Here is a 26466-nt window from a genome sequence, read left to right on the forward strand (position 1 = left end):
GTTTTGTTTTGGTGTGTATGTCTTTGTTTGGTTTAGGTATCAGGATAATTCTATCATAAAATGAGTTTGGAACTATTTTTTCCCCTTCATTCTTTTTGAATAATTTGAGAAGGTACTCTTTTTATATATTTGGTAAAACTTACCAGTCAGGGTATCTGGTCCTGGACCTAGATTTCTTGGGAGTTTTTAATTACAGATTTAATTTCATTACTTATAACAGTCTATTCAGATTTTCTCATCATCTTGATTCAGTCTTAAAAGGTTGTGTGTTTCTAGGAGTTTTTCCATTTTTTTCCCCTAGGCTTTCAAATTTATTGGCATATAATTGTAATAGTCTCTTTTAAAACTTTTATTTTTGTGATGTTGTCAGTTGTAACTTCTCTTTATTTTTTTTCCTGATTTTATTTGTGCCCCTTTTTTTTTTCTTGATGAGTTTGGCTATAGGTTTTTTTATTTTGTTGATCTTTTCAAAGAAACAGCATTTAATTTCAGATTCTTATTTTTAAGCTTCTATTCCTTTTACTTCCACTAGGAACTTTGTTCTTTTTCTAGTTCTTTTAGGTCTACAGTTAGGTTGTTTATTTGAGATTTTGTGTATATCTTGAGGCCTGTATCACAGTGAATTTCCCTCTTAAAATTGCTTTTGTTGTGTTTTATAGATTTGGGAATATTGTGTTCCATTTTCATTTGTCTCTATGTATTTTTTTTTATTTCTTCTTTGATTTCTTCATTGACTCTTTTGTTGGTTAGCCTCCACCTGTTTGTATTTTCTGTTTGTGTTTTTTCCATTTCTCTTGTAATTGATTTCCAGTTTCATACCATGGTTGTCATAAAAGATGTTTAATATTACTTCAGTATGCTTTAATATATTGAGACCTCTTTTGTGGCCTAATGTGATCTCTCCTGGGGAATGTTCCAACTACACTTGAAAATAACTGTATGTTCTGCTTTCTTTTTTTTAATAGAATGCATTGTGTATATCTATTAAGTCTATCTGGCCTAAAGTGTCATTTAATGCTAGTGTTTCCTTGTTGATTTTCTGTCTAGATTATCTATCCATTGATATAAGTGAGGGGTTAAAATACCCTATTCTTATTTTATTACTGTCAATTTCTCTCTTTATGTCTGTTAATATTTATATATTTACATGCCCCTATGTTGGGTACATAATTATTTACAATTGTTACATTCTCTTGTTGGATAGATCCCTTTATCACTGTTTAATGCCTTTTGTTTTTTATTAGGTTTTTTTAAAAATAATCTATTTTGTGTGACAGTTCAGCTTTTTTTTTTTCCATTTATATGGAATATCTTTTTTCATCCCTTCAACTTTACTCTGTATGTGTCTTTAGATCTGAAGTGAGTCTCTTGTAGGCAGCATATAGATAGGTCTAGTTTCTTTTCTCCCTTCAGCCACGTAGGTCTTTTGAATGGAGCATTTAGTCCATTCACATTAAAGTAATTATTGGTAGGTATACACTAATTGCCACTTTGCTTGTTGTTCTCTGATTGTTTTTGTAGTCTGCTCCTTTTGTCTTTGCTTGGTCTCTTCCTCTGTGGTTTGATGTTTTCATTAGTGTTATGTTTTCATTTATTTTTCTTTTCATTTTCTTGTGTATTTATTATAGATTTTTATTTCTAATCACCATGAAGTTCATATATATTGACATATATGTATATTTATACACACACATACATATGTATGTATATGTTTAGCACCTTGTTTTAAGCTGATAGTTGTTTAAGGTTGAATGCATTCTAAAAGCACTACATTGTTACTCTCCCTCCCCTTATGTTTTATGCTTTGATGTTATATTTTATATCTTTTAATTTTGTCTATTGTATACTTATTTTAGTTACAGTTTATTTTACTCTTTTTTGTCTTTTAACCCACATGCTAGTTTTTTCATTGGCTGATACTCTACCTTTATACTTGCCTTTACCAGTAATTTTTTCTTTCATATACTTTCTTATTTCTAGTTATGGCCTTTTTTTCTGCTTTAAGAATACCTTTAACATTTTTTGTAAGACCAGGTTAGTGGTGATGAACTTCTTTTGTTTTTTGTTGTCTGGGAAACTCTTTAATTCCTTTAATTCTGAATAATAATCTTGCTGGGTAATTTTGATTTTGAGTTTTTCCCTTTTGGCATTTTAAATATATCCTGCTAATCACTTGAAGCCATAGAGTATTATGGGGTTTCCCTCATATGTGACTATTTGTATTTCTCTGGCTGCTTTTAAGATTCTTTATCTTTAATTTTTGTCATTTTAATTATATGTCTTGGTGTGGATCTCTTTGGATTCATCTTGCTTGGGACTCTCTGTGCTTTCTGAACATGGATGTCAGTTACCTTCCCCAGGTGATGGATGGTTTTGGCCATTATTTCTCTAAATAAGTTTTCTGTCTCGTTATCTCTTGTCCTTCTTAGACCCCTATAATGTAAATGTTATTCCACCTGAGGTTGTTCTAGAGATTTCTTAAGCTATCGTTTTTTAAAATTCTTTTCTTTTTGCTGTTCTTATTAGGTGATTTCCACTATTCTATTTTCCTTATTTCTGATCCATTCTTCTGTATATTTTAATATGCCGTTAATTTCTCCTCATGTATTTTTCATTTCAGTTTTTGTATTCTTCAGCTCTGATGTTTCTTCCTTATATTTTTTTATTTGTTAAAGTTCTTACTGTGTTCCTACATTCTTCTCCCTAGTTTGGTGAGCATTGTTTTTTTTTTTTTAATTTTTATGGTTATGTTAATCACCATATATTACATCATTAGTTTTTCATGTAGTGTTCCATGATTCATTATTTGTGTATAACACCTAATGCTCCATGCAGAACATGCCCTCTTTAATACCCATCACCAGGCTAACCCATCCTCTCACCCCCTCCCCTCTAGAACCCTCAGTTTGTTTTTCAGAGTCCGTCATCTCTCATGGTTTGTCTGCCCCTCCGATTTCCCCCCCTTCATCTTCCCCTCCTGCAATCTTCTTCTTCTTCTTCTTTTATTTTTTAACATATATTGTATTATTTGTTTCAGAGGTACAGATCTGTGATTCAACAGTCTTGCACAATTCACAGAGCTCACCATAGCACATACCCTCCCCAATGTCTATCAGCCAGCCACCCCATCCCTCCCACCTCCCACCGCTCCAGCAACCCTCAGTTTGTTTCCTGAGATTAAGAATTCCTCATATCAGTGAGATCATATGATACATGTCTCTCTGATTGACTTATTTCGCTTAGCATAATGTCCTATAGTTCCATCCACGTCTCTGCAAATGGCAAGATTTCATTGTGGTTTTTTTTTTGATGGCTGCATGATATTCCATTGTATATATATACCACCTCTTCTTTATCCATTCATCTGTCGATGGGCATCTTGGCTCTTTCCACAGTTTGGCTATTGCGGACATTGCTGCTATAAACATCGGGGTGCACGTACCCCTTCGAATCCCTACATTTGTATCTTTGGGGTAAATACCCAGTAGTGCAATTGCTGGGTAGTACAGTAGCTCTATTTTCAACTTTTTGAGGAACCTCCAGACCGTTTTCCAGAGTGGCTGCACCAGCTTGCATTCCCACCAACAGTGTAGGAGGGTTCCCCTTTCTCCACATCCCCACCAACATCTGTCGTTTCCTGACTTGTTAATTTTAGCCATTCTGACTGGTGTGAGGTGGTATCTCATTGAGGTTTTGATTTGGATTTCCCTGATGCCAAGCGATGTTGAGCACTTTTTCATGTGTCTGTTGGCCATGTGGATGTCTTCTTTGGAAAAATGTCTGTTCATGTCTTCTGCCCATTTCTTGATTGGATCATTTGCTCTTTGGGTGTTGAGTTTCAGAAGTTCTTTAGAGATTTTGGATCCTAGCCCTTTATCTGATATGTCATTTGCAAATATCTTCTCCCATTCTGTCGGTTGTCTTTTGGTTTTGTTGACTGTTTCTTTTGCTGTGCAAAAGCTTTTTATCTTGATGAGGTCCCAATAGTTCATTTTTGCCCTTGCTTCCCTTGCCTTTGGTGATGTTTCTAGGAAGAAGTTGCTGCAGCTGAGGTCGAAGAGGTTGCTGCGTGTGTTCTCCTTTAGGATTTTGATGGACTCCTGTATCACATTGAGGTCTTTCATCTATTTGGAGTCTATTTTTGTGTGTGGTGTAAGGAAATGGTCCAGTTTCATTCTTCTGCATGTGGCTGTCCAATTTTCCCAACACCATTTGTTGAAGAGACTGTCTTTTTTCCATTGGACATTCTTTCCTGCTTTGTCGAAGATGAGTTGACCATAGAGTGGAGGGTCCATTTCTGGGCTCTCTATTCTGTTCCATTGATCTATGTGCCTGTTTTTGTGCCAGTACCATACTGTCTTGATGATGACAGCTTTGTAATAGAGCTGGAAGTCCGGAATTGTGATGCCACCAACTTTGCTTTTGTTTTTCAACAATTCTCTGGCTATTCGGGGTCTTTTCTGGTTCCATACAAATTTTAGGATTATTTGTTCCATTTCTTTGAAAAAAGTGGGTGGTATTTTGATAGGGATTGCATTAAATGTGTAGATTGCTCTAGGTAGCATTGACATCTTCACAATATTTGTTCTTCCAATCCATGAGCATGGAACGTTTTTCCATTTCTTTGTGTCTGCCTCAATTTCTTTCATGAGTATTTTCTAGTTTTCTGAGTAGAGATTCTTTGCCTCTTTGGTTAGACTTATTCCTAGGTATCTTATGGTTTGGGGTGCAATTGTAAATGGGAACTACTCATTAATTTCTCTTTCTTCTGTCTTGTTGTTGGTGTATAGGAATGCCACTGATTTCTGTGCATTGATTTTATATCCTGCCACTTTGGTGAATTTCTGTATGAGTTCTAGCAGTTTGGGGGTGGAGTCTTTTGGGTTTTCCACATAAAGTATCATATCATCGGCAAAGAGTGAGAGTTTGACTTCTTCTTTGCCAATTCGGATGCCTTTTATTTCTTTTTGTTGTTGGATTGCTGTAGCTAGGACTTCTAATACTATGTTGAAGAGCAGTGGTGATAGTGGACATCCCTGCCGTGTTCCTGACCTTTGGGGGGAAGCACTCAGTTTTTCCCCATTGAGAATGATATTTGCTATGGGTTTTTCATAGATGGCTTTTATGATATTGAGATATGTACCCTCTATCCCTATAATTTGAAGAGTTTTGATCAAGAAAGGATGCTGTACTTTGTCAAATGCTTTTTCTGCATCTATTGAGAGGATCTTATGGTTCTCGTTTTTTCTTCTATGAATGTAGTGTATCACATTGATTGATTTGTGGATGTTGAACCAACCTTGCAGCCCAGGGATAAATCCCACTTGGTCATGGTGAATAATTCTTTTAATGTACTGTTGGATCCTATTGGCTAGTATTTTGGTGAGAATTTTTGCACCCATGTTCATCAAGGATATTGGTCTGTAATTCTCCGTTTTGATGGGGTCTTTGTCTGGTTTTGGGATCAAGGTAATGCTGGCCTCATAAAACAAGTTTGGAAATTTTCCTTCCATTTCTATTTTTTGGAACAGTTTCAGAAGAATAGGTATTAATTCTTCTTGAAATGTTTGGTAGAATTCCCCTGGGAAGCCATCTGGCCCTGGGCTCTTGTTTGTTGGGAGATTTTTGATGACTGCTTCAATTTTCTTAGTGGCTATGGGTCTGTTCAAGTTTTCTATTTCTTCCAGGTTCAGTTTTGGTAGTTGATACATCTGTAGGAATGCATCCATTTCTCCCAGGTTATCTAATTTGCTGGCATAGAGTTGCTCATAATATGTTCTTATAATTGTTTGTATTTCTTTGGTGTTGGTTGTGATCTCTCCTCTTTCATTCATGATTTTGTTGATTTGGGTCATTTCTCTTTTCTTTTTGATAAGTCTGGCCAGGGGTTTATCAATCTTGTCAATTCTTTCAAAGAATAAGCTCCTAGTTTCGTTGATCTGTTCTACTGTTCTTTTGGTTTTATTTCATTGATTTCTGCTCTGATCTTTATTATTTCTCTTCCCTGATGGGCTTAGGCTTTATTTGCTGTTCTTTCTCCAGCTCCTTTAGGTGTAGGGTTAGGCTGTGTATTTGAGACCTTTCTTGGTTCTTGAGAAAGGCTTGTATTGTTATATACTTTCCTCTTAGGACTGCCTTTGCTGCATCCCAAAGATTTTGAACAGTTGTGTTTTCATTTTCATTGGTTTCCATGAATTTTTTAAATTCTTCTTTAATTTCCTGGTTGACCCATTCATTCTTTAGTAGGATGCTCTTTAGCCTCCATGTACTTGAGTTCTTTCTGACTTTCCTCTTGTTATTGAGTTCTAGTTTCAAAGCATTGTCGTCTGGAAATATGCAGGGAGTGATCCCAATCTTTTGGTACCAGTTAAGACCTGCTTTGTGACCTAGGATGTGGTCTATTCTGGAGAAGGTTCCAGGGACACTAGAGGAGAATGTGTATTCTGTTGCTTTGGGATGGAGTGTTCTGAATATATTTGTGAAGTCCATTTGGTCCAGTGTGTCAGTTAAAGTCTTTATTTCCTTGTTGATCTTTTGCTTAGATGACTGTCCATTTCAGTGAGGGAGGTGTTAAATCCCCTACTATTATTGTATTGTTGTCAATGCGTTTCTTTGCTTTTGTTATTAATTGGCTTATATAATTGACTTCTCCCATGTTAGGGGCATAGATATTTCCAATTGTTAGATCTTCTTGTTGGATAGGCCCTTTAAGTAGGATATAGTGTCCTTCCTCATCTCTTATTATAGTCTTTGGTTTAAAATCTAATTTGTCTGATATAAGGATTGCCACCCCAGCTTTCTTTTGGTGTCTATTAGCATGGTAAATTGTTTTCCACTCCCTCAGTTTCAATCTGGGGGTGTCTTTGGGTCTAAAATGAGTCTCTTGCAGACAGCATATCAATGGGCCTTGTTTTTTTATCCAGTCTGATACCCTGTGTCTTTTGATTGGGGCATTTAGCCCATTTACATTCAGGGTAACTTTTGAAAGATATGAATATAGTGCCATTGTATTGCCTATAAGGTGACTGTTGCTGAATATTGTCTGTGTTCCTTTCTGGTCTATGTTGCTTTTAGGCTCTCTCTTTGCTTAGAGGACCCCTTTCAATATTTCTTGTAGGGCTGGTTTGGTGTTTGCAAATTCCTTTAGTTTTTGTTTGTCCTGGAAGCTTTTTATCTCTCCTTCTATTTTCAATGACAGCCTAGCTGGATATAGGATTCTTGGCTGCATATTTTTCTCATTTAGTGCTCTGAATATATCATGCCACTCCTTTCTGGCCTGCCAGGTCTCTGTAGATAGGTGTGTTACCAATCTAATGTTTCTACCATTGTAGGTTACAGATCTCTTCTCCTAAGCTGCTTTCAGCATTTTCTCTTTGTCTCTGAGACTTGTAAGTGTTACTATTAGGTGTCGGGGTGTTGACCTATTTTTATTGATTTTGAGAGGGGTTCTCTGTGACTCCTGGATTTTGATGCCTGTTTCCTTCCCCAAATTAGGGAAGTTCTCTGCTATAATTTCCTCCAATATACCTTCTGTCCCTCTCTTTCTTCTTCTTTTGGGATTCCAATTATTCTAATATTGTTTTGTCTTATGGTATCACTAATCTCTTGAATTCTGCCCTCGTGATTCAGTAGTTGTTTATCTCTCTTTTTCTCAGCTTCTTTATTTTCCATCATTTGGTCTTCTATATCACTAATTCTCTCTTCTGCCTCATTTATCCTAGCAGTTTGTGCCCCTATTTTTGATTGCACCTCATTAATAGCCTTTTTGATTTCAACTTGGTTAGATTTTATTTCTTTTGTTTCTCCAGAAAGGGTTTCTCTAATAACTTCCATGCTTTTTTCAAGCCCAGCTAGTATCTTTAAAATCATCATTCTGAACTCTAGTTCCGACATTGTACTAATGTCCGTATTGATTAGGTCCCTGGCAGTCGGTATTGCCTCTTGTTCTTTTTGTTGAGGTGATTTTTTCTGTCTTGTCATTTTGTCCAGAGGAGACTAGATGAATGAGAGAACAAATGCTAACAGGGTAAAAATGTCCCCAGAAAATATACTCTAAACAAATCAGAAAAGGCCTGAAACTAGGCGAAAAGAAAGGAAAAAGAAAAAGATAAAAACAAACAAAAACGAAACAAAAAAAGAGAGAATATGATCAAATATGATCAGGCTGGTGCATAGATCAGTGCCACACACTAGATTTTGGGTGTATTTTGGTCTGTTAGAATAAAGTGCCTCCCAAAATTTTAAGAAAGGAAAACTTATATATGTACGAAAATAAGGGTTAATACGATGAAGGGATGGAATATGACTGTAAAGATGAAAATTATAAAAGATTTTATAAAAGGAATTGATAAGAAGTTGGTTGAAAAAGAAAGAAGAGTATTTTAAAAAAATGAAAGAAAAAAAAGGGAGAGCATGTGATCAGGTAGGAAACTAGAACAAAGCCGTACACTAGAGATTTAGGGTATATTTTGATCTGTTAGAAGAAACCGTATTTCAAAATTTTAAAGAGAAAACAACTTACATATATATGCCAAAAATAAGGGTAACTACTATGAACGGATAGAATATGACTCTAAAAATGGAAAATAAAAAAAAAATTTTTTAAAGTGATTGATAAGATGTTGGTTGAAAAAGGGAAAAAGAAAAATTTAAAAAAAAGACAGTTAAAAAATTAACTTTGAAAGATTAAAGAATCATGGGGAAAAAGCTATGAATTCTATATGCATTATTCCCCTAGCGCTGGAGTTCTGCCGTCCTCATTGATCAGTAAACTTTTTCTTGGCTGGCTTTTCTTGCTGAGCTTCTGGGGGAGGGGCCTGTTGCTGTGGTTCCCAAGTGTCTTTGCCAGAGGTGGAATTGCCCCGCCCTTGCCAGGTCCGGGTTAAGTAATCTGCTTGGGTTTGCTCTCGGGAGCTTTTGTTCCCTGCAAGCTCTCTGTACAGCTTTGGAGGACGAGAGTGAAAATGGCGGCCTCCCAATCTCTGCCCGGAGGAGCCGAGAACTCAGGGCCTGCTCTTCAGTGAGCCCCCAGAGAAAAGCAGTTAATCACTCCCATCTCCCTGGTCTCCAGCCACACTCTGTGCTCACCCGGCCCGTTACCGAGCATTTCTATCTTTGGTTCACAACTCGGTGTGGAGTCTCCAAACCCAGCAGATCCCTGCAGTGCGCTTCTGCGCTGCTCCTCCTGGGGGAGGAAGGGGAGTCTCCCCGGATCTGCTGCTTGTTGGGTCCCTGCTGGAGAAGCAATGGCCCGACTGTGCCCCGGATCATGGTTTATGGCAACCCTGAGCTGAGATCCTGCGCCTTGGCTCTGTCTCTGCAGCCAGCTTCCCTGCTCTGATACCTGGGAGCTCTGCTGCACTCAGGCACCCCCGGTCTTTCTGTGACCCTAAGGGTCCTGAGGCCACACTGTCCCACTAGGGTTCCACCCCCGGCTTAGCCACTGGAGTGACGTCCCTCAGCAGAGCAGACTTCTAGAAGTTCTGATTTTGTGCTCCATGGCTCTATCACTTGCCAGAAGTGGTGGATGGAGGCCCCCTCCCCCGCCATCTGTCCTCCCGAATGTCACCTCTGATTCGCTTCTCCACACGTCCTACCTTCCAGAAAGTGGTCACTTTTCTGTTCAGAAAGTTGTTGCTATTCTTTTCTTCGATCTCCTGTTGAGTTCGTAGGTGTTCAGAATGGTTTGATCCCTATCCAGTTGAATTCTTGGGTCCAGATGAAATCCAGGTTTCCTACTCCTCCACCATCTTGCTCCCAATCTGTGAGCATCTTTATGACTATTACTTTTTAAAAAGATTTTATTTACTTGTTTGAGAGAGAGAGAGTGCGTGCAAGAGAGCACAAGTGCAAGCAGTGGGGAGTGCCAGAGGGAAAGGGAGAAGCAGGCTCCCTGCTGAGCAGGGAACCCGACTTGGGACTCGATCCCAGGACCCTGGGATTATGACTTGAGCCAAAGGCAGACATTTATCCGACTGAGCCACCCAGGCACCCCTTCATGACTATTACTTTCAATCACTTGTCAGGTAGATTAGTTGCCTCCATTTTATTGTCCTCTGTCTCCCAAAGTTTCATCTTGTTCTTTTGTTTGGAACATATTCCTGTGGCTCTCATTTTGTTTTACTTTCTGTGTTGATTTCTGTGAATTCAACACAACAGCTACCTGTCGTAGTGTTGAAGGAATGACCTTGTGTAGGAGCAACCCCTTTGTAGACTGCAAATGACTAGTGACTTTCAAAGGCCGGCTGGAGCTGAAGTGGGCATGGGCCAGGTAGTTCTGGGTGTACTCCTCAGGGTTGCCTTAATGGAATGGCTGGAACTGGAGTAGGTACTGGCTAGAGGGTCCTACGAAACATATTGCTTAGGTTAGCTGGAATCGGTGTTGGTACAGCTCAGGGCTGCCCTGGTGGGATGGTGGAAGTAGAACAGGTACAGTCTTAGGAATACCAGGGTGTACAACACCTGGGCTGCCTTGGTGGGGGCAGCTAAAGTCAGGCAAATGTCATTGGGGTCTTGGAACTTGCTTTACTGAGGACCACTTTGGTGGAGTCTTGTGGGTGTTGTCCCAGGGCTGTTGTACCTAGGCCACTTTGGTGGCATAGCAGTGGATGGAATGGGCATGGGCTGGAGCTATCCCAGAGCACCCTCCCCAGGGCTGCCCTGGTGGATGGTTGGAATTAGAGTAAGCATTGCACAGAAGGGTCCTAGAGTGGGCCATGCTGGGGCCACCCAGGTGGTACAGCTGGAGCTGGAGTGGGCCAAGGGTCTGGGATTTGCTTGGCTGACCTGAGGAGACCTGTTAATGTGCCTAGACCCTGCTCCTGTCTGCACTATTAAGGTGGAAGAGAAACTTAAAAAATGGTGCTTGCATTTCTCTGACCCAGAGAGAACTCAATCAGTTACCTGCCCATTCAGTGAATTCTCCATGGTTAGTAGAGATTTCCTTCACTTAGAGTCTAATTGCCCTTATAACTGCTGCTTTTTTGCTGTGCACCAAGATGGATGAGTCTGCCTGTGAACCCCTCAGTGATATTCCTCCCTACTGCAGGTCACCACATCAGGGATGGTGTTCACATTTTTATTGTGTCTCTTTGTCTTTTTTTACCCTTTCTTATGTGGTCCCTCTACCATCTGCTGTGCAGGAGTTGCTCAGTCAGCCCTCAGTTCTTCAGGAGGAATTGCTCTGTATCTAGGTACAGTTTCAGTCTGTCCTGGGGAGGAGGTGAATTCAGGGTCTTATATCGCCATCTTGGACAACCTCTCCCAGGTAATTACTATTACCACTCCACTCTACAAATGGGAAAATTGAGACAAGATAGTTTTAGAATAGATCAATGATATTAAGTAGTTTACAAGTAGCAGAGCTTTGATGTGAACTTATTGAAGCCCTTCTTAACCATTCCTCTACATTGCCTGACATTACATGAAATGTTCTCTTGGATTTTCTTGAAAAAGTGAATTAGAATACCTCTGAATTGTTCTTGTTTCCTGTATTAACTATTTCCCAGAAGACTTTTGTGCTGATTCTTCAGCATGTTTCTTGCCTTTGAACTTGAGTACTTTTTCACATAAACTGTTACTGTTCTTGAATCCTTATTGGGGAAGATATATCCATGGTTAGTGTTGCCACCCAATGTGGTTTCTCCCAGAATTTGTGACCCCTGTTTGAAGACTTGGGACTTAGTAGACCAAGGGAGAGAGGAATTGTGGGCTTATTGTTGTGCTGTGTAATCCTTCAGATATCCAAACAACTTGCGAGAAACAGTAAGAAGAGATTTGCAAGCGTTTCCCCTCTCTGCTCAAGCTTCCCCCTCACCCCATATTTGACATAGCAGCTGATAGTCTTTACCCAACCCTCTTGCCTTTCAGGGTCCCTATAACTTGTCAGTAGGAACCTCATCTACAAATGAAAATTGAGTAAGCATCACTTTGGCCTTCCCTTTAGGTATGTCCTGTAGTGTCTGGTGCATTCCCATGCTTACTGAAACTGAGAGGAACTTCCTAATCAACCCATAGCCCACCCCATGTACAACTTTTGCCTGAACTTCAGGGGTGTTAGTGGAATTCCATCATAGGGCCTCTAAGGCACGTTGTTACTTCTCATGCAGGCAGTGGAGGATCAGGATAGTCTTAGTCTTCCATCCAGTTCCATTTGCAGAAATTTCTCTGTTCTTGGTGTAGATCTGGAGTTTCTAATGTCAAGCAAATAATGCAGTTCTTTTTAAAAATTCCATTTTAATAGGAATCTAGGAAAAGGACAGGAGAGGTAGGCACCTGCATACAAATTTGCTTTTTCACACAGAATCCTAAATAGCAAATTATGAGGTGTACCATTAGATCATGGTAAAAAACAGACTATAAATTTCATAAGTTTCCAGACACAGTGTTCTTAAGTTATATCTATGCCATAAGAGCAGATTTTGAGTTTTGGCAAGGCCCTTGCAAAAACTGTTCATGGAAGCTCTGTAAAATCAACAGTAGACATTATTAGGAGGGTTTATTCCTGGCAGAGGTGGGGGCCCACATCTTAGCAGAAATGAAGGAGGGAGAAGTTCAATTGTCTGTAAACTGGCTTCATTGGAAGGGCTGTGCTGAGAGGAGCAATGCTATTTAGAATGGGTGATGCTCATCTTTTCACCGAGATAATCCTCTGATTGCAACACAAAAAAGCAGATGTAGCATTTGAAGGGACATTATGCTTTTCAAACTCTAAATGTTTTCACATTCCAATATTACTCCCAATGAACCCAAAAGTCACAGAAATAATCACCTTGAAGTTCTTGTACAATGTGAAGACCTCAAGAAATTTCAGGCCTTTTACCAGAGAAGATCCCTGAACTCAAAGCCTCATATAAATTGGAATTTTTGCCTTCTCTGTTGTCTTCCATGTAGTCTCTTGCCTCTTTGCTAAATATCAAAGATATTTATGCTTAAACAAATGTTGTCTCCCTCTCTCCCTGCATCCTCTCCTTCTGGCAGGGAAGTCATCATGCTGAATTAGTGGCACTTTCCATGGCAACAGACTGTGATGTCAGAAATGTGGTGCCAAGCAATTAGATTTTGGAGGTGCCACAGTTGGGAATCCAAAGCTCCAAGGATGATTATGAGACAGAGCAGTTGTTGTAAAAGAAAATCTCAGTAAAGACTGAGTGTCTAGTGTGTGCCCTCAGAGGTCTGTTGCTGAGTAAGGGTGACAGCAAATGAAACCAGGTGAGGGGGAAAGGGATGCAGTGTTTGAGACAAGATTTCAATGGAGAAGTATGTTGATAAAGAAAATTTGCAGAAGTTCATATTCAGACGGCTGGCACTCTGCCATGTTCTGCAGCTTTGATGCTTCACAGGTGTTCTCTAAGGTGTAAAAAGAAGCTCCAGAGACCCACTGTCTCTCACTGAGAGAGACAAAGGAGTCAGGACAGAGAGAAAGAGCCAACTCTTTGCTTTCCTTTCTTGAAAAGTAGGAATGTGGCAACTTTCACAGTTCAGCTGCTTTCAAGGATGGAGCACCTTGACATCAAGACCTTTTTGAGACCTGAAGAGTGAGGATGGTGTGATAAGAAGGATGCCCTAGGACTGTGTAAGATTTTCAACAAAACCTTTCAAGAGGAGGCAGTGGATGGTGGTCTCTAATGTTAGTCATAGGAACAATCTGGGCGTGTCTGGAAATGGACTTTCAAAATCTTTGCCTGTTCTTTATAGGGTCTATGTTGAATATGCAAAGGATGAAACCAATACCTGTGAAAAATCATACATGAAGTTTTAAAATACACATTTCAGTGATACAGTATGGATAAATTTGGACTGCATATGGCTTCTTATGTAAAGGAAAATTTCTTCTCCTTTTAGTAACACATTGTCTGCTGCCTGTGCTTAGCACCTTCTGCCATATACTCCTTAAAACAAGCTGCTGCAATTCAAGAACTAGCCCTAGTAATTAAGATCAAAGGAGCCAGATGAAGAAAATGAGCTGGTGAACCACATGCCAATGGAACCCAGCCTTTTTATATTAAAAAAAAATGAGGGGGGAAGAAAAACAACTATTTCCTAATGGACTACTCTGAGTATTTGTAGGCAATCCACATTCAGAATTATCATTAATGTTTATACCTGTATTTTGAATTGTTCTGGACTTGAATGATTAGCTCTGTGGAAATATTTGCTGTTGGATCCTGGGTATTGCCTATGTATTATAAACAACAGTACTTAAGCCTCAATCGCATACAATTTATTTCATGAAAAATAAATATAATATAGAAGGTGCTACAAAATAGTTTGAGATTAAGCCTTAAAAACCCTTGGAGATACTTGGCCTCTCATCTTTATATTTTAAGTAGAGAAGTTGAGGTCCAAAGAGAGTGAATTACTTTCCTCTGGTCACCGAGCTATCTAAAGACAGAGCTCAGATTAGAACGTGGGTGGGATTTCTGACTCACTAGTTTAGCAGTTCTCAGAATTGAGTGTGCATTAGAAACTCCTGGAGGACTTGTTAAAGCACAGATCACTGGGCACCACCTCCAGAGTGTTTCTCATGGGTTGAGGCCTAGAATTTTACCTTCCAAACAAGTTCCCAGGAGAAACTAATCTGTAGGCATTACTTACAAATTTATGGTCCATGCTTGGAAAACCACTGGTTTAATTCTTTTTTGTTTATTTTGGGGTTTCTTAAACAGTGGTGGGGCCTATATTGGAATCAACTGGAAGAGGAGTTGTTTATTAGAAATAAAGATTATTGGGTGCATCTTTTTTTAAAATATTTTTATTTATTTATTCATGAGAGTCAGAGAGAGAGAGACGCAGAGGCAGAGGGAGAAGCAGGCTCCCCGCCTAGCAGGGAGCCCGATGCGGGACTCAATCTCAGGACCCTGGGATCATGACCTGAGCCGAAGGCAGATGCTTAACCATCTGAGCCACCCAGGCGCCCTATTAGGTGCATCTTAGAGATACTCAGTCTGAATCTCTGGAGGTCTCCTTTGTACAAAATCACCTCTGGTAATTTCTGTACACATCAAAGTTTGAAAGTCACAGTACTTCAAAAAGTCAAACTCTGAACTTCTTGGTGAGATGATAAAATTAATTGTCTGAATTCTACTTCATCCTTTCAAATCTTTAAGTAAATGACCAAAGGAGTAAATAATTAAAAATCTGGGGGTGCCTGGGTGGCTCAGTCAGCAAAGCATCTGCATTCAGCTCAGGTCATGATCCCAGGGTCCTGGGATCGAGTCCTGCATCGGGCTCCCTGCTCCACAGGAAGTCTGCTTCTCCCTCTCCCACCCCCCTGCTTGTGTTCCCTCTCTTGCTGTCTCTCGCTGTCTGTCAAATAAATAAATCAAATCTTTAAAAGAAAATCAGAAGTTTATCTCAAAACAAAACAAAACAAAACAAAATGTGAACCCAAGATGGGAAAATGAGAAAGGTGTCAGTCCTATGCCAAAAATTTCTAGGAATTGTTGTGAGATATTGTGCAAATGAGATGTGGTGGAGCAAGATGTGTTAGACCTCTCAGCGTCTAGAGAAAGCAGTACAGTTTTAGGGTGAGTAAGGGGAAAAAGTCATAGCAGAGCTCCACTAATACTCACTGACATGGGGGGCAGGGGGCAAGTTGATACTAGAACAGAAGATGTGAAATCTGGTCTACCACTTTGGATAAGTTGCATTCTAACCACACGCATGTGGAGAAGCCTGGGTTTTCTTGGTGATGGCTTATGGAAGGTTAATTGTGCACGAGGGTATCATGACAGGTAGACAAAGTACCATTCCAGTAAAGATGTGTGAAGTGACACCATGGGGGCCCAGGCAAAATTGTGAGCAACAGCCAAACAGTTTTGCTTGAAAACAATCATGAAGGAAAAACTGCTCCAAGATAGGGTTCCTCTGCTCAGGGCACTCACATTGCAGGCTTTATCCATAGTTACACAAGCCAAATGAAGACTTCACTAAAAATTACATTAATCAGCTTGGCATTTTAAGACTCAAAGGCAGTTGATAAGTGCAAATGGGTGTGCTTTGTGAGGGAATTCAGAGAGCACACATTTGCCTGACAAGTGGAAAAGCCGAAGCAGAGAAGTCTGGAAGACTTTTCTTGCTTCACTATGGAACCTAAGAATTACATACTGAACAAATTGTCAATCATGCATAATAAAAATAGAAAGATATTCTAAGGAATGCAAGGAGTCATAAGGAAACACCTATGTGCTCTTCCAGAAAATATGGTGTAGTAGACAACCAAATGATGAATATGACAAAGAAAAAATATTCCAATAGAAAAATGGGTAAAAGGATAAACAGGCAATTCACTGAGGAAACAAAAGTAAACATATGAAGAGATCCCTAGCTCCACTAAGTAAATGTAAATTAAAACAAAGAAATGCCAACTTTTTGCCCACCATTTTAGCAAAAATTTGAAAAATGTGAAAACATGGAAAAGGATATGAGGAAATAGTCACTTATACTCTTTTGGAGGGACTTTAGGCAATTTAGAATACAATTTTAGAAGGCAATTTCATAATATGTATCAAAAGAAAAAAATATTTATACCTAAGAATTGACTATCCATTACAGTAATTCTAAATCAGCAGTAATAATGAGACCTAAAAATATTTATATGTAATAATGGGCATTATGACATTAATATTAGTGAATAGTTTGGAACAACTTTAATATACAAATATACATTTAAATAATTAAATATATTACGAGATGGTCATGGTAATTACTGAAGAGCATTTAAGGAATATCAAAGATCAAAGTGTGCTCAGTATTTTTAAATGCTAGTGTAGGTTACCAAGTCATATGTTTAGACATAAAAATTATACCTGGAAGGAAAAGAGCTAGAAACATACACCTGTCTTCTATCTTTTCCACATCTTGTGCAGTGGAAATGTTTTGTTTAAAAATATTGCAAATAGTGTCTAGTTACATAAATATTCTGCATAATTACAATGGGATACTATGCAGCCATTCAGAGACAAAAGCAACTTAGAGCTATTGATAGAGAATAAAAAAGTAAGGTACAAAACAGTGTGTGACCATGTTAAAGAATAAGAACTTAAAAACAAGGTATATTTAGGTAAAACTGACTCCTTTCTCACTCCAAACACATAGAAATGGTGAATAAAATATAGTAACCATAATTGCTTTCTATACATAGCAAGCTCAAAAAAGAAAAAAAAAAGCCCAGGTGCTAGAAATTAAGATGGAATAGAAATCAAGTTACGAGTTTCACAAACTGAGAAAGCTGCCATGATCCATGGGAGTAGTGGACATAACAATAGGCTTTAAGGATGTGGGTCTAAAGTCTTAATGACAATGTGAGGATAGGCAATATTGCCTTACGCTTCCAAGTCAATAAGCTGGCATGATATCCCTTCAATAATCTTAGAACTGGTGCCTCTTTGGGACTAGGAGATTATAATCTTTAAATTAGAGTATCAGAAATGTTGCCTTTATTTAAGATTATAGATAGAAATAAAGAAGTGTCCTAATAGTTGAAACCCCAAACAAGTGACATATGCAGATGTGGAGTTTGAATTTATAGTGACCTTGGAGTTCAGAAATTTCAAGCCAAGAAATGAGCATATAAAGGATGCTGGACCAGTGAACTTTGTAGGGCAGCTGACAGAAGCATATGTAAATCCACTCTTTTGGGACATTCCCATAACCCAGAAAATCAGGGACTCCCTCAGACATAGTCACTTTGAAAACAAAGAGGGTTAACATCCCAAGAACCTGAGAAAAGAGAACAGTCAGATGAAAAAGGGCTTTAAAAATCTTTAGGACATTAAGGAAGTATAACTGAAATCTCAGTGATAGACTAGAATACTTTGACAAACAAGACTGGAAATAACAGAGAATGCTGGATGTTATATGAGCCATTGAATAAAAGAAGCTTTCACAATGTGGATGAGATATAATTTTACAAGAATGGGTAAATTGGGATATATATTAGAGGGTATTATACAGAAGGCAGCCCTTAAAAATGGTTGGGAGCCATGGAAGATTGAGTGATAGGAGTTCCACAAACACAGAATAGAACTCATGGGGGAAAGACAAGATGACGGAGATTCACAGAATTGCAGAATGCCCTGACTTGAAATGGAAGAGTATGCTAAATAAAAATCTACATTGAGACCATCATAGTGAAGTTGCATCTCACCAAGGGCAGACAGAGAACTTAATCATTATCATGGCAAACTGGGGGAGAAGAGACATGATAAAAAGAAGGCACAAAATGAATTTAACTATATCAGTAATCACAGTAAATGTGCACAGATTCACTTGCCAAAAGAAAGAGATTTAGGTGTACCTCTTTAAACAGCATCGCCTACTTTTTTTTTAATTTTAAAAAGTAAAGGGATAAAAAAGTAAAGAGATGGAAAAAGATGCCAGTACACACAGAACGGGATAATAGTGTATAGGGCTATTAAGATCAGGCAAAGTAGAAAATAGAGCAAAACAAAGTGAACAACAAAGAACATTTTAAAGATAAAGGAGTCATTATAAGTAATTTTGTATGCCTCTCAAAACATAGTCTTGAAGCACATGAAATAAACCTAAATCAAAACGGGAGATTTTAACATACCTGTCTCAGTAATTTTTAGGGCAAGGACACCAAAAATTATTAATGAACCAGTATCTGATAATACCACCAACAGACTCATGTAGAACCTCCACTATAAATATATATTCTTCTATTTTTTTTTAAGATTTTATTTATTTATTTATTAGAGAGCGAGCGAGAGAGAAACAGCATGAGAGAGGAGAGGGTCAGAGGGAGAAGCAGGCTCCCCGCTGAGCCGGGAGCCCGATGTGGGACTCGATCCCAACACCCCGGGATCATGACCTGAGCCGAAGGCAGTCGCCTAACCAACTGAGCCACCCAGGCGCCCGAAATATATATTCTTCTAAAGGACAAGGGACATTTATGGTAAATAATCATCTAGTAGACTATCAACAAAGTTATAACAATAGAAAAGAATGTAATTTAGAACACATTATTGACCATAGTAAAAAAATAATTTAGAAATTAATAAAAAGAAAAAAAAGAAATTAACAAAAATATCTGAAATATCATACCTTTGAAAATTTAAAAACCTGCAACTGGAAGATCTGAGAAAAAAATAAAAGGTGTCAGAATGAAATAAAGAATATATTACATAGCAAATCATGTATAATGATATTAAAGGTAGTAAATTTAGGAAATTTATATTAGAAAATAAGATGGAAAATGAATGTCCTAAGTGTTTAACTCAAGACTTTAATAAAATAGTACAGTAAACCCAAAGTAAACTAAAAAGAAGGAAATAATACATATAGGACTTTAAATAATAGAGAAAATAAGATGAACACAGCCTAAAATTTTTGAAAAAAAAATTGAGACAGGAAAATATGTTTCAAAAGATTAAATGAGTAGGGGTGCCTGGGTGGCCCAGTCATTTAAGGGTCCAACTCTTAATTTAGGCTCAGGTCATGATCTCAGGGTCCTGAGATGGAGCCCTGTGTCAGGCTCTGTGCTCACAGGGGAGTCTGCTTCTCCCTCTCCCTTTGCCCCTCCCTCCACTTGCATGCTCTCTCTCTTTCAAATAAATAAAGCTTTAAAAGATTAAATGAGTAGCTGTTAAAAGAGTTAAGAAACTGAGATTTGGGGCAGAGAATTGGAAACTATTAAAAATGGAAAGTCTAGGGACACCTGGGTGGCTCATTTGGTTAAGCACCTGCCTTTGGCTCAGATCATGATCCCAGGGTCCTAGGATCGAGCCCCTCATCGGGCTCCTTGCTCAGCGGGGAGCCTGCTTCTCTCTCTGCCTGCCACTGCCCCTGCTTGTGCACTCAGGTGCGTGCTCTCTCTCTCTCTGACAAAATCTTTAAAAAAATGGAAAGTCTAGAACAGAAATGATGGGTTGACTAAATGGATGGAGCTAAGTGGTTGTAATAATAGATTAGGGATGATGAACTAGATGACAGCTTACAAAAATACATGAAGAATGAAGCATAGAAAATCTGATGGAAAATAATAGAATAATGGGTGCAAGATGTAGAGAATATGTAGAGAAAGTTTAGAGTATGGGAAATCTCTAGGAGAGAAGAGAGAAGCAGCAGTTGAAGACCTTATATAGTGGAGGATTTTTCCAAACTGATGGAAGACATCAGGCCACAGTTTCAAGGACTCCTAAGAACCCCAAGCATGGTAAATATTTATTTACATAAATATATAAATTTACATAACAGGGGGCTGCCTGGGTGGCTCAGTCAGTTAAGCATCCAACTCTTGATTTCAGCTCAGGTCATGATTTCAGGGTCAAAGAGGAGATTGAGCCCTGCTTTGGGCTCAGGGCTGGGTATGTAGCCTGCCTAAGATTCTCTCTCTTCCTCCCCCCCTGCCCCTCCCCCCTCTCTAAAATAAATAAATAACAACTTAATTCCAAGCAGAAAAAATAATTTGATAAATCTCAACCCAATCATGAAAAAAAACTCCTAGTAAACATAGTAAAAAAAAAAAAAAGAATAAAAGAGAATCCCTTATTTGATAATAGGTACCCATCATAAGTGTACAGAAACATCATATTTCGTGGTGAAACAGAAATGGTCTCTTTAAAATAAGTGGCAGGTGGGGGGGGAACAGGATATTTTCTATTACCATGACTGTTCCACAAAGTCACGGCAGTCTTAGGTAGTGCTTCTACCTTGTTCTAAAGAAGAAAAAAAATATATAAGAATAAAAAGAATCCTAAAATCTTGCCATTTGCATATTAAATTCTTCTCTAAATAGGAAATCCAGAAAAGTCTATAAACTAATAGAAAAAATGAGTTTTTTAGAGTAGATTGGATATAATACTGATATGCTAAAATCAATAGGCACAAAGAGTAATAAATAGAAAATGTAATAATGCTAAAAGGATCCACTTCACAATAGCAACAAGTACTGTAATTTGTAATTACTGTAAGCAATTGTAAGAAATAGCTCAAACAACAGATGTGCATGACCTTTAGCAAGAAAAATTTTTAACTTAAGGGATGTAAGTGAAGATCAAAAAAAATGATTGGTATATGCATGATGACAGATGGGAAGATATAAAAATGATGCACAAATTAATTTCTAAATTCAGTGAAATTCTAAAAATATATTTATTAGTTTTTCCTGGATTTAGTAACAAATTATCACAGTTTTTGGCTTACACAATAAAAATTTTTCTCAGAGTTCTGGAGGTTACCAGTCAAAATCTGTATCACTGGGTTGAAATCAGGGTGTTGGCAAGGCTGTACTCCTGGGGGACTTTAGGTAAGAATCTGTTCCTTGTTGGCTGCCCCCTTTCTTTGGCTTGTGGCTGTATTCCTCTGTTCTCTACCTCCATCTTTATTTGAATTGTGTGTGTATGTGTGTGTGTTCAAATATGCCTGTCTTCTCTAATAAGAATTTGTGAGATTGTATTTAGGGACCATGTGGATAATCCTCCCTTTCTCAAGATTTTTAACCTAATCATAATGACATAGACCCTTTTTTCCAATAAGATAACATTCACAGGTTCCGGGAATTACAGTGTGAATGTCTTTTGTGGGGACCATTTTCTGGCCCTCAAAGATTCATGTTCTTCCCATGTGAGAAATCCCAACATACCCAAAAGTCTGAGCCCATTATAGCATCAACTCAAGTCCAAACTTTCATCTAATTATCATCATTCCCAAGTCTCATCATTTAGATAAATCTGGGGTGGGTGAGACTCTGGTTTTGATCCATCCTGGTCCAGACTTTGTCTCCACCAATGGACTTGTGAAAATAGAAAACAAGTTACCTGTTTTAAAAATACAATTATGGGACAAGTATAATATACTAATTATAGATATATACATTCCAAAAGGTAGAAAATGGAAGGAATTAAGAGGTCACTAATCCTAGACAATTTTTCAGTCCAGTGGGGGAAACTCCATTAGGTTTCAAGTCTCTGGGGCTTGAGACTCTGGTCTATGCCTCTGCACCTGCAGCTTCAGCCTCTGAGTTCAAGGCTGTGCTCTCAGAGTCATCCTCCCTTTTTCTTGAAAGGTAGCATTTCTTTGCTGCTTAGTAGTTTTATCAGCCTTTTTCCAGCCTATTAAATATTGAGAGACTGAAAACTTTCTTTCATTTTGTCCTGTGTCTGTTGCTTTTAGTCCAGGTTGTTTCTTCTGGGATAATATTATGATGGTTAATTTTATGTGTCAACTTGGCTAGGCCATGATGCCCAGATAGTCAAACATTATTCTGGGTCTTTCTGTGAGGGTGTTTTTGCATGAGATTAACATTTAAATCAGTGAAACAGACGTGGACGGATCTAACTAGAGTGTATTATGTTAAGTGAAATAAGTCAGACGGAGAAAGACAAATACCATATGACTTCATTTATATGTAGAATCTAACAAAACAAACAACAACAGAGAAACAGATTCATAGAGAACAAGTGAGTGGTTGCCAGAGGTAGAGGAGTAGGAGGATAGGCAAAATAGATGAAGGGGTTAAGAAGTACCAACTTCCAGTTATAAAATAAGATGGGGCCAAAAAGCATAGCATAGAAAATATAGTCAATAATATTGTAGTAATTTTGTGTAGTGATGCATGGTAATTATATTTCTCATGGTGCGCATTTTGTAATGTATATAGTTGTTTAATCACTGTGTAATACACCTGAAAATAATAGACGTCAACTATACTTCAGTTAAAAAAAAAAAAGTGAAGCAGATTACTCTCTATAATGTGGGTGGGCCTTGTCTAATCAGTTGAAGTCTTGACTAAGACCAAAAGGCTGACCTTCACCCTGAGCAAAAGGAATTCTGCAGAAGAGGGATTTGGGACTTGACATGTAACATAGGCTTATTCTGCATCTCTCTCCTGCTGACCTACCCTGCAGATTTTGGACTTGCCATTCTATATAATCACAAGAATGAATTACTTATATATTTTTTCTTTCTTTTTTTTCTCTAGGGAACCTTGTGTATGTCACAGCCATTCACACCACCAGACAAGTGGGACCTTCACAGATCTTTGATGGATAATCCCATCTTCATTCCTGGCTTCTGATGAGATGTTTGAGGCAATCCATGAGTCATGTATCCAATGTCTTCAGCACTAACAAAGGTTGAATAGCCATAAAACTGGACTTCTTTTTGGTAGAACACACTTTGGCTAAATTTTCTGCCCCTCTGCGACAAGGAGCATCTTTCTTCCTCTTTCCAATAACACTCTCCTTATTTCCTTCTGAATCTTCACAAGCACGCTTTTAGCATTCATATGTCTACAAACATTCTATTTATGATGATATGTTTTCTCTCAGATGACATAGATTTTCACTACTGTGCTTTTCATTTCCTTCTGTGTCTTCACCAACAGCTCCTTTAACACCCATATTTTACCAACAGTTTGTTTAAGGCAATTGAGGCCCCTTCTATTCACTACAACATTCTGTACCATTATCCATTTCCATTATCCAATTCCAAAGCCATTTCCACATATTTGATTACTTATTCCAGAAGGATCTCTTCTAGGTATCAAAATCTGAATTAGTTTTCTGTAGAAGCTGCAACAAATTATTACAATGTTGTGGCTTAAAACAGCAGAAGTTCTGGAGTTTGGAAGTCCAAAATCAGTATCACTGGGCTGAAATCAAGGTGTTAACAAAGCTGTTTTCCTATACACTCTGGGAGAGAATCCATTCCTTACCTCATGTTATTCCTTGGTGTGTGGGTACATCACTCCAATATCTGGCTCTGTCTCAAATCACATTCTTCTGTGTGTGTGTGTGTGTGTGTGTGCAAGTTTCCTTCTGCTTCTCTAATGAGGATCCATGATTACATTGAGGGTTCAATGATTCAATGATCTAAGATAATCTCATTTCAGTAATCTTTAAGAAATGAAACATAATGTTATTAGTAGAGTAGACACATAGACTAATAGTGTGCAATAGACAGCTCTGAAAGCGACCCATGAAGATAAGGCAATTTGGCATGTAATAGAATTGGCATTACATGTCAAAGTGTGAAAGATGGATTATTTAAATTCATGATATTTAGACAATTAACTATCCATAAGATAGAAATTAAAACTAAATTGTTACTCAACATGATACAGAAACTTTCCACTAAAGATCTCAGTGTTAAGAGCAAAAGTTTTTTATATGAAAATATCTTAATTAACTTGATATAAAGTAGGATTATTTAATTAAGAAATGAAATAACATACCTAAAGGATAAAAATGAGGTATGCAATTATATTAAAATTATAAACTTCTTTCGTTCAAAGCCAAACACCAGTAACAAAAGTTTCAGTGTATTCTTTTAATTTTAATTTTTTTAATTCCAGTATAATTAATATATACTGTTATTTTAGTTTAAGGTGTACAATATAGTGATTCAACAGTTCCATACATTTCTCAATGCACATCATGATAAGTGTACTCTTAATCCCCATCACCTTTTTTATCCAACCCCTGACCCCCCCCCCCCCCCGGCAACCACCACTTTTCTCTCTAAGACTCTGATTTTTTTGGTCCCTTTTTTCTTTGTTTATTTTTTTTCTTAAATTCCACGAGTGAATTTATGTAGTATTTGTCTTCCTCTGACTTATCTCACTTAGCATTATACTCTCTAGATCTATACATGTTATTGCAATTGGCAAGCAATCTAAGCCACATATGGAGAAAAGATATTTGCAGATCATACAACCAACAAGGATTAGTATCCAGAATATAACAAGAACTCTTGGAATATTTAAGAAAATGCCAAAACATGTAATAGAATAATGGGCACAGATAGAGTAAATGTCATGGAAAATTTAGAACAAGGAGAGTTGCTCAGTTATACCAGCCACCTCTTCTAGCATGGTGAAAGTTAAAATTTTTGAGAATATAAAGTTTCGGTGAGGATGTCAGCAAATAAAAATTCTTATGAACTGCTATAAATTGTCCTAATCAGGTTGATGTGTTATTTGACACTATCTAGTAACACTGAAGATGTGCATATTCTGTGACCTAGAAGTCTTTCCACTAGGTTTGTCCTTAATGCTGTTCAGAAGAATCTTTTGTGATGACAGAAATGGCTTATATTCATACTGTCCAATATGGTAGCCATAGCCCAGAAAGTGACTAATATGGATAATGGGTACTTAAAATGTGGCTAGTGTGAGAAAATAAATATTTAATATTTAAATAATTTAAATTGAATTAAAGCATGTGGCTAGTGACTATTACCTTGGACAACATGGCCTTAGAAAAATCTCATAGGACATAGACGGAAAGAACTTCAATTCTGCATTTGTTGCAGGAGCTAAAAGCTAGAAATAATTGTAACTGGTCATAAATAAGGAAATATATAAATACATTTGGGTATATTCTAGGACAGTTAAAATGAATGAACTGGAACTATGCGTATTACACTGGTTGGGGTAAATACCAAACTGCTGTAACAATGAAAACCTAAAATTCTGTGGCTTAAATACCATGGAAGTTCTTTGCTTTCTCATGGAGCAGTCTGTGTGATCAGTCCAGTGAGTGGAGGTACATCTGTCATCCAGGATTTCAGGCTCCTTCTGTCATTTGGTTTGCCCTCTGTCCTCATCTGTATGATCAAAGCTGGGTCATGAGCAAGATCATATACCAAATGCTGGGGAAAGAGAAAAGAGGAATAGAGTAGCCATTTCCTTTTAAGAAAGTAAGAGGGAGTTCTACTCATTTCTGCTAGCATTCTAAAACCTTAGTTACATTAGAGATGGGAAATGAAGTCTCTCACTGGGCAGGTATAACCTTGGGAAGAAAAGCAGAATGGATTTGGGGAGACAACCAACAATGTGACTCGCTTTTTCCTACTGGCCAGTAGGAAATATCTCTAGACACATTTCTTCTCTCCCATAGAACACTCCCCTCACAAGATAGACAATTTAAAGTTCCAGACAGTATGGCAGACAACTGGCCAAAATTTCTCGGCTAGATGTGGTTGTCTCCATTAGGTCTGGACATATCTTTCCATGGTCTAGCCATTTCTGAAAACAGGTTGTGGCCCATGCACCCTCCTACACTATGACATAGACACATCCAGAATGCAAGAAGGAAGAACTGCAATAACACCCTCCCATTCAGTGATCCATAGAAGTCACCAAACATTGGTGCTCTGTAATCGGAGACACTCTTTGCCCAGACAGAGAAGTAAGTTCCTTGCTTTGCCTATCTATCTACATCTGCTTCTACTCTCTTGTAGGGTAACTCCCTTTTTTTTTTTTTTATTATGGTCCCTGTCTTACCCTCTAAGAATTTCTTTTTTGTCCATTCATCTTGGGACACATATGAGGAGGGTGTTTGTGCTCAAGATTAAACCATTCTTGGGGACTTCACGGGTGAAACAATCAGGGAATTTTGCGAGTTAGAGTTTGGATTTTTTGATAGTACAATTCTTTGAAGAATTTTGTGTAAGCTAAATCTGTTTACTTCCTGTCCACTTCTTGTCCCATTAGCCACA

This window comes from Mirounga leonina, unplaced genomic scaffold, assembly GCF_011800145.1.
Source record: "Mirounga leonina isolate KUSES-001 unplaced genomic scaffold, KU_Mleo_1.0 Mir_175, whole genome shotgun sequence".
Taxonomy (NCBI): domain Eukaryota; kingdom Metazoa; phylum Chordata; class Mammalia; order Carnivora; family Phocidae; genus Mirounga; species Mirounga leonina.